At 41.1% G+C, this 8,972-nt stretch overlaps 1 pseudogene; it reads right to left on the bottom strand.

Moving 5' to 3' along the window:
• Positions 1-6,237: 6,237 nt before the first annotated feature.
• On the bottom strand, positions 6,238-8,545 carry LOC146689017 (histone H1 pseudogene; annotated as a pseudogene).
• Positions 8,546-8,972: the final 427 nt, after the last annotated feature.

Here is an 8,972-nt window from a genome sequence, read left to right on the forward strand (position 1 = left end):
AACCTTCTAAGATGAAAATCTTCATAAGTGGTAATCTTAACCATATGCTATGCTATTTTACAGCATGACAAAATGACTTTAAAAAATGTGGCTATTTTTTCAATCTTCTCATTGAGAATTATTATTTTCACTGATTCACTGATTGCCATAACACTGTTCGGTCTTAAGGTTTCACAAGACATCAACTACATATGCACAACCTAACCTGGACATCTTTGGCTCATCAATTCATATTCACGTTAGCAACTGGACTTCTTAATGTTTCTTGAAGACGTTTCACCTCTCATCCGAGAAGCTCATCAGTTCTAAGACCAAATGGTGGAGAATCTGAGATTTTAAGCCCCAGTGGGAGTTGTCCCTTAAGGTCGTTGTTGACAGACTACTGATCATGTGTCTCGTCACATGAGCCAAGGTGTCAAAAAACATGGGGGTCATTATCAGCACAGGTTTTGGATGAAAGCATGGGTGCGCCACTCCATCATGTGACCTATTGCAAGATGTGATTGTGGGTTGAGGTGCCTGGGAAGGGATCTCTGTACTAGTAAAGTATATGTTTATTATGATAACAAGTAATGAACAGGTTAACTCCTGGCTCTAAATTAACTGTAGGTGTAAATCTGAGTGTGAATGTCACAGTCGACCTCTGTCTATTTGTGGTTCAGTATTCACTCCAGGGTAGAAACTCTGTGTTGGATAAGTGGAAGAAAACGGAGGGGTGGATAGATGGAGAAATAATGTATTGTGCCAAAGTGCAACACCAGTTCTGCGGAACAACACAATGGGTTTGAATGTTTTGGCTATCAGTGTATATAGTGCTGAGTGCACTCAGAGTATACACTGTGTACTTGGCAGTTTCATCACATGCACTGAGGGCAAATGTCAAATTCTCTTTAAAACTGACTTGAATTTTATATGAAGGCTCTTCAATGGTGTGAGAGGATCTCTCAGTATGACCGAAGACATTCCAGCAGTTTGCACGTAAAAACTTCACAGTTTCCAAGGTAGTGCATCAAGTAAAGGATGGGGATGCAGAGTAAAATGTTCTCAACATGACGAGGCAACATTACACACAAGACAATCTTGCCACCTGGACCACCCACCAGATTTGGCTCCCTACTACTTCCAGCTCCCGGAAATAAAAATCAAGTCGAAGGATCTGGAGAAGATCCAACAGTCATAACAGGGGTCCAAGTACAATGAGAAATAATGGGAGCTCCACTGAGAAATCTAAAAATAGCAACCACTCATAAGATTGCTCAAACGTGAGATTGGCCAAATTTAAATATATATACAGAGGATGAATGTTCAGATAAGGGTAAGGACAGCCAGCAATTTTCTCATTAAAAGCCAGCTTGGCATCAAAAGAATTCTGAAGCTGTTATTATAATGTACATTATGCTGCTTTAAAATGGTTACAATTTATGTAAAAGAAAATATCAACACAGCTGGTCAAAACAGGTGAATAACCACACTCATCTGCCATGAAGTATTTGCTATTGTTATTTGTCCTGATAGCATGCTTGAGTACAAAAGACCGCAACCTTAAAATTCCTACGAGGCAATGGTATGGTGTACATTTTAGGACATCGTCAGGTCTCAAGAAAAAAAATTTCAGTTATCAGACAAAAAAATGTCAGGTCTCAGTTCTCAAGAAAAAAGTTGTCAGGTATCAGACAAAAAATTGTCAGGTCTCAGTTCTCAAGAAAAAAGTTGTCAGGTATCAGACAAAAAATTGTCAGGTCTCAGTTCTCAAGAAAAAAGTTGTCAGGTATCAGTTCTCAAGAAAAAACATTGGACATTGGAATGCCCAGTGCAGTAGCAAATCGCTCGTACTTCACTGCACAAGCTGGACCCACAGAGTCTGCTAAGGTTTGTCACTGCCATATTACATATGATATTTATATAAACCCATTTAGAGTGAGGTCCATGTAAATTTACCACTCTCTATTTGTTTATCTTCTGACAGCGTAAGATTACAAGTGTAGCCTGGGAAATGGTTAGCCACACAGGACACAATTACTGGGGTTCTTAATGTGCAGTTTTATTGTCAATGACGACTGAATAAACCAAAAAAATGTCCTTTGACCTTTACTTTTGTCAAACAGCGGCCATATGGACTTGTACTGAACATCGACAGCACGAGGGGTAACGTGGCAAAGTAACAGAATAACCGATTAAACAAAGATGTGCCAATACAATACGAGGAATAAAATAAATGAAATGAAATACAAAACACAAAAATACGGCAGTGGCCTCTGTCTGTGCAGAACAAAATACAAAGAACTAAATCACACAAGGCTCCTTTAAAAAAATGTGGAAGTGTTACATACATTTTTATAAACACTTACATTCCACAGAAATCTCTGCTCACTTGCAATACTGGAGCACACAGACGATCTCGCAACTTATCCCTTGCATGGAGAAAATGGCCGCTCCACGCTGCACATACAGGTCCTTTGCATCATACATTTAAGAAATACATCATCTTGTTAAAATACTGACGTTTTGCCACTGCACTACAATTATAACAATATGTTTCAATGAGTTATGTGCATATTTAACAATTCCTTACCAACAATTTAACTCCTTCACAACATTCCCGTTCCACATCCACAACAAAAAGAAAAGTAATCAGGAAGTCTCAAGATGCATTTCTTGTTAAGTTCTTTTTGGAAAACTGCAGTTAACCCTTAAGCACTGTGTTAGGTTTGTAGCATAAACCTATTCGCTGGAACGTTAAGACAATATAATTACACTGCTAAGCAAGACACAAATAGGCAAAGTTCTTCATGTTACTCGTGCACGGGAGAGAACCAGACAAACGCCGTTCCTTCGCTTGACCCCAGTAGCTCTCGTCCGTCCTCCCGTAACACTGTCCTTTTATTGAGGTTACATGAATATGCATAGGTTCATTAACATACCGACGTCTACATACAAACAAAGAGTACCTTGCCTGTGTGTGTGTGTGTGTGTGTGTGTGTGTGTGTGTGTGTGTGTGTGTGTGTGTGTGTGTGTGTGTGTGTTGCTGATCAAAGGGTTAAACATCCTTGGTCAGGAAGAGGGTAGCCTCCCCCTCACCCTAGATGGTTCATCCTAGATAACACGGTGAGGAAGTCCTGCAGTTCATCTAAACAAAGAGCACTTAGACTAGAACAGACGCAACTACGTTAATCCTACCATAAAACAATAAGACACGGTATGACCTCTCATGCTCCCAAAGTGCTGTCTAATACACACAAAGTTTGCAGACTATCAAGGATCAAAACCTCTACCAATCTACAACTAATTACAAAACTCTAAGCATATATAAGTAAATATTTCTAAGCATAAATGACAATCAACAATACAAATCTAACATTTCCCCCCTTTTTGACCTTTATGCTTGAAAAGGTCCCAGGTATGAATACCTCATGTCTGACAGTTTCAATGCAAACATTTTTATACTCAGCATATGTCAAATTACCCTAAATTATTGCAAAAGTACACAGTTTAACAAATGTATCAGCAGTTATCCCATTCCTCATTGAGCTCATCTCATGGCAAACTGCATCTTACCAGCAACCAAAGAAATTGTTAATTTAATAGTGAAACTAAGAAAGTAACATTTTCAAAAACATCTCAGCTTGGTGGTGCTTCCTCCGGGTGTGCACATCACATGTCTCTCTGCAGAGTGGTTTAAGCTCTGCAGGGCGTCATGAATGTCTCTTCCAGTTGTTTCCATCACTGTCCATAGGACCAGAGTCCAAATGTATGTAGAATAGACATTCAAACATACCAGTTGGTTTTGTTGTTCGTCAACATGGGTCTCAGCTATTTCCAAAGCTGCAGACCTCTCAGCACTCTAGTTTTATGGCCTCTTACCAGCCCCCATCACCTGACTTCAGACCTTCGTCTTGTGAGGGGGATATTTATGACTCCTTAATTGTCCACGCTCTGCAGAGAAACACCTCTGTGGAAAGGGTGCTGGGTTCAGTTGTCTTACTGCTGTTATGATCCCAGCAGCCTTCAGAGTGTCATCGTATGCACAGTATAGTGGCACAGCATTAGGTGATGTTCATAGGAAACTGCTGTCATCACCACCATAGCTTCTGGTTCCTGTGCTTTCACAGAATCATGATGTCATCCTCGAACTCCTTCTGCGCTGTCGATGGAGCTTGGCACGCTCCCCTCATCCCACGAGTTTTCATGTTCCAACGCTGCTGAAGGTTTAAGGCAGAGCACGTCGTACACCTTAGTTGTCTTCCTCAGCGTCAATATTGAATCTTTCATTTTATTTAAAATCTCCTGGAAGCTCAGTAGCACAGCTCTCTGTGTGATGTCTGCTGTGCTGAAGATGATCTCTGATCCTCCTGAAGCCTCTCTCCTGGCCTCAGCTCCCATCTTGTGGACGATCCTCTCCTCTATTTTGCAGGCAGTTTCATGGTCCTTGCTGTGGCTCCAAGGTCTGATCTCATGATGGGCCCCAACCAGCTTGACCTTTGACCTCAACCACTGCCTGGCTGTCAGCTATGCCTGGAATGGTTCACGCTTCTCACTGGGCCTCTGAAGATTTCTCAGGAGATTACTGCTGGACCTGTATTTCCTTGCTAAGAAGAAAAACTTCTATTTGGAGAGCATGTCAACAATCATCAAACCACATTCTTTAGTTCAGTGAACTTCACTTATAGGCCATCAAAGCCTCATCTGAACATGGATGCACCACTTGCATAGGTTTAATACTTGTAAATAAAACGGCTAATCACACAAATCACTGCAACAATAATAGTAAACATTGTTTAATGTTAATCCTTGCACTCCACCTCTTGACGCATGGACATTCCCATGCGTCAACTCACCAAACCCGGATCCCTGTCTTAAAGAAAAAGATTAGCTAGAACATGTCCCAGGCAACATCAGGGCATCTCCTCTGGAGTAGCTCCGTAACCCTGCAATAAAAGATGTTAGCGTGTGTTGCATATTAAGTTTGCTTAACACCTGGCTCTCCCAGGAGCCTGTATACACACCATCACGGCCTGGAAAGCAAAATCTGGAAGTGAAACCAAACTTCATACCTGTAAACAATTGTATCATAAGAGTAATAAGCATTCAACATCAGCAAGACAAGTGTCATGTGCAGGTTTTCTCAAAGCAGTAACTACAACTATTACCCCAATTCACCTCAGACATGGATTATCCCATGTACTCTGTTAACATTAATGTAATCAGTGACTTCTCTTAAGCAAAGTCACTCCACTCATATATTATTATTATGGGTTCAAAAGTGGCCAGCAAATGAGCCCATAATAAACTATTCCATAAATACCGTAATCTCTTATTTGTTTTACTCATGTCACTTGTCCGCTTCAGCTGAATCTACTACAGCATTCTCAAAGAAACAAACATTAGCAATACACATTGACTGTGGTCAGACGGAGGTCAGACACAGGTCAACAGATTCTAGAGGTGCCATAAAACACCATAAAGTTAACACTCGCTGTGGAAACAGTAACACTGGTCTCATCACAGTATGTCTCAAACCATATTAATTTCTCCATCAACATATAGCCTGTAACTACAGTTTTCTTCACACATAAACCCAGAAATCTCGTAGTAGAGAAACATTAGCCAGTATTCCTATAAATCACATGATCAAACACATGAAGAACCGTAATGCTGTAAAAACGAAAATGCAAATGTTAGCGCTTGCGCAGGCGTATGCATACTTTGTCATAGTTATCTCTGTGAACACACAAGCTAGTGAATGACGCACACATAGTAAATTCACAGACACAGAAAATGGCATTTAAAATGTTAAATCATCACGCAACCTCGAGTGTTGCTGTCATCTTTCTGCTCCTGTAAAGGGAAGCACACACAGACTCATCTGCACCCCTGCCAGGCGGGGGTCAACTTCACACAGTCGTGTTACATTAGTAAAGTCTTGTCAACTTTTGTCAGATTTTACCAGTCAGTCAGTTTGTTTTCCTTTCACTCACTCATTCATGCATTCATTCTTTCTTTCTTTGCTGATAGTGGAACCTATCGTCGCATTTAGTTTCTACTCTCAGCAAAATGACGTCATTTCAAAAAGAAAAAGAAGAACTTTAGTTTGGATTACATCGCTGAATCCTTTTGGACTGGGACTGTCATTTAATAATTGTCCCAAATAAGTGGCTTTCTCCAGAGTCCATTTAAATGTGGAGAACTCACTTGGCACAATTTTCTCGACGACGTGTAGCATTTTTAATTCCCGACGTGCAGATCCGCTTAAAGAACAGAGATTATCAAACAAAACTTTCAGTGCACTGTGAAAGTATCAAAATAAAAAGGCCTTGTTAAGTCATGACACAAACTCCTCATCTCAGGTAAATCATACCATTAGCATGGTTCATCATACCATCATACTAATCGGCAGGCTCGACTTCACAACAAAAGAAAAATCATCAGCTAGATTCACTCCAAATCAACCATCAGCTGCACAACACACAACATAATCCTAATGTCTTATTAGCTATGAGTTTAATTACCAGGTCTGTGCTCTTCACTCATTTAGGCCACAGATCTATTTTATTCAATTTTCCTTTTCCCTTCATCATAAAACATGTGACATGCTGTCATGCACTTCACAAAACAGTCTGTTCTGACGTATTCAGAGTTGTGTATCTAAATACAGGATTCACTCGCACATCAAAGCAGGAAACTCAGTGTTTTAGAGTCTCCACTCAACACACAACAACTCCAACACATCTCATTCACTCATACTAGAATTCAGTCACCTTTCATTAATCTAAAACCAATCAACTAATTTGCATATCAGCTATTAACCCACTAAGTTGACAGGACGACAGAAAAGCATGTTCAAAATAGTATCACAAAAGACAATTTCCCTCATACAGTAAATTACTTATGCTGCCTCAATCAAGCAGGAAGCTTCTCCCAATTTACCATTTTAACACTAAATTTATTGTCTGATCACTGATTTATCAAACCAGGATTTTTTTTCCCACAAAAGTTAAACTGTTGTCCTGCAACCTGGAGAGTCAATTTTTTGCATTGGATAAATTCAGTATTTAATAACAAGTGTCTGCTAAATTGACACTATTTTAACACTGATGAAAGATAACAAGCTAATTTTCATTACATGTGTTTGTGTTATTAGGCAGGTCTAATGCATGTCTGTGGAGCTGCATCTCCAGCAGAGCATGTTCTTAAAGCTGCCTTTCCTACACACTTCTCTGCTATTATTTAATCATTTCTTAACTAATGTGCTATGAGTCTTCATGAGTCATTTTGTGTTTGGAATTGTTAGTAGGGTTAATGCATGTTCTGCTTGTGTGTGTGTGATTTTGTATATGTTTCTATTTTCGCAATGTTTCAGACTCCGTCTCAATTTTCCAACTTAAGCAGTCAGTTTTCTTTTCCCCAGGTTTGCTAACCCAAATTTTGATTTCCCACATTAAATAATTCCTATGTGTTCTCACCTAGTCTTCTCACTCTTTTGTCCTCTCCCACTTCAACAGTCCCGGCAGTTCTCCTTCAGCTTTGTCCTGTCTAGTAGCTGAAGTGCTGCTGCTGCCTTCTTGGGCGACTTCTTAGCAGCTGCTGCCGGTTTCTTGGCTTTGGCCGCGGCGGGCTTCTTGGCTTTGCTCTCAGTAGCCTTGTTCATCTTGAAGGATCCGGAGGCCCCGGTGCCCTTGGTCTGCACCAGAGTGCCCTTCGCCACCAGACTCTTGATGGCGGTCTTGACACGGGCCTTGTTCTTGTCCACATCGTAGCCTCCGGCAGCCAGAGCCTTCTTGAGGGCGGCCACGGACAGGCCGTTGCGCTCCTTGGAAGCGGCCACGGCTTTCACAATCAGCTCGCCCACGCTGAGGCTGACCTTCTTGGGCTTGGAAGTCATCGTCTTCTTCTTCTTGGCCTGAACCTCGGTGCAGGGCGTGTTTATGATGGAGCCTTTCCCACCACAGCGCTGGCACGTTGAACGCATCATGAAGGGTCCATTTCTTTCATGTCGCTAGCCAGCATGCTAGCTGCATGTGGCTTGCCCGAGTCACTCAGTCCTTTGAGCATTTCAACATGCTGCCACCGCCATCTTGCTCGCCCCTCCGTGGAATTCATCCAATCAGACAGGAAGATGGGTTTGCTTTCTTCTGCTGCTGCTGTTTATCCACATTGCTGCTGCTTTGCTGGGACTTTTTGTGCTCAGGACTTGCTGCTGTCTCTTTATCATGGAGCTGCATTCCTTATCTTCAGGGAGGAGTGAGCTCGCTTGTGAGGTTGAGAAACACATGGCACTGTAAATAAGTCAGCCAGAAACTTGGCCTGCATGTTTCCAATGATGTTAAACTATAACTTTCTTCCGACCACTGCATGTGGAAAATTGATTCAGGTCTGCTTTTCACCTGAAAGTGACAAACTAAGACATTTCATTATTATCATCACTGCTTAATCAACACACATCTCTCTCTCTCTCTGTGTGTTTTTGTGAACAGTCTTTTCTTAAAAGCAGAAAATGAAATTGTAGTTGTTTTTGGCTGATCAACACAAAACCTTTTTCCTATGATTTTTTTTCTTTTTCGCTCTTTTTTTTTCTTTTTTTTTTTCGTTACAATAGCTGGTGACCTGCCGAATCACCGCTGTCACTCACAATCAAAGGCAATTACTCTTGCACAGTGCACAAAAACACTGTGATGTCAGACACATTCACACTCACTTTGTCATCTGCATAAATAAATCATATGGCTGGAGATATGTGCCATGGTGATCCATAGGCATGATCACACGTTTATTTAATTATTTCCAACCCAACAAAACAAATAAACAAAAACATGATGCTGATGCTATGAACACTCCACACACAAGAGTCAAGATTCAGGAAAACTGCTCATGGAAACGCTGCACACTCCAGTTATCACAGTTAACATAGTGCTGTTTCCCTCTCTTAGAGTAGTTCTCAGACAGCTCTCGATCTGATAATGTGTAGCCTGCTCATC

This window comes from Copadichromis virginalis, linkage group LG17, assembly GCF_057382275.1.
Source record: "Copadichromis virginalis isolate Kocher_CV1m ecotype Utaka linkage group LG17, C_Virginalis_male_GT1.1, whole genome shotgun sequence".
Lineage (NCBI taxonomy): Eukaryota > Metazoa > Chordata > Actinopteri > Cichliformes > Cichlidae > Copadichromis > Copadichromis virginalis.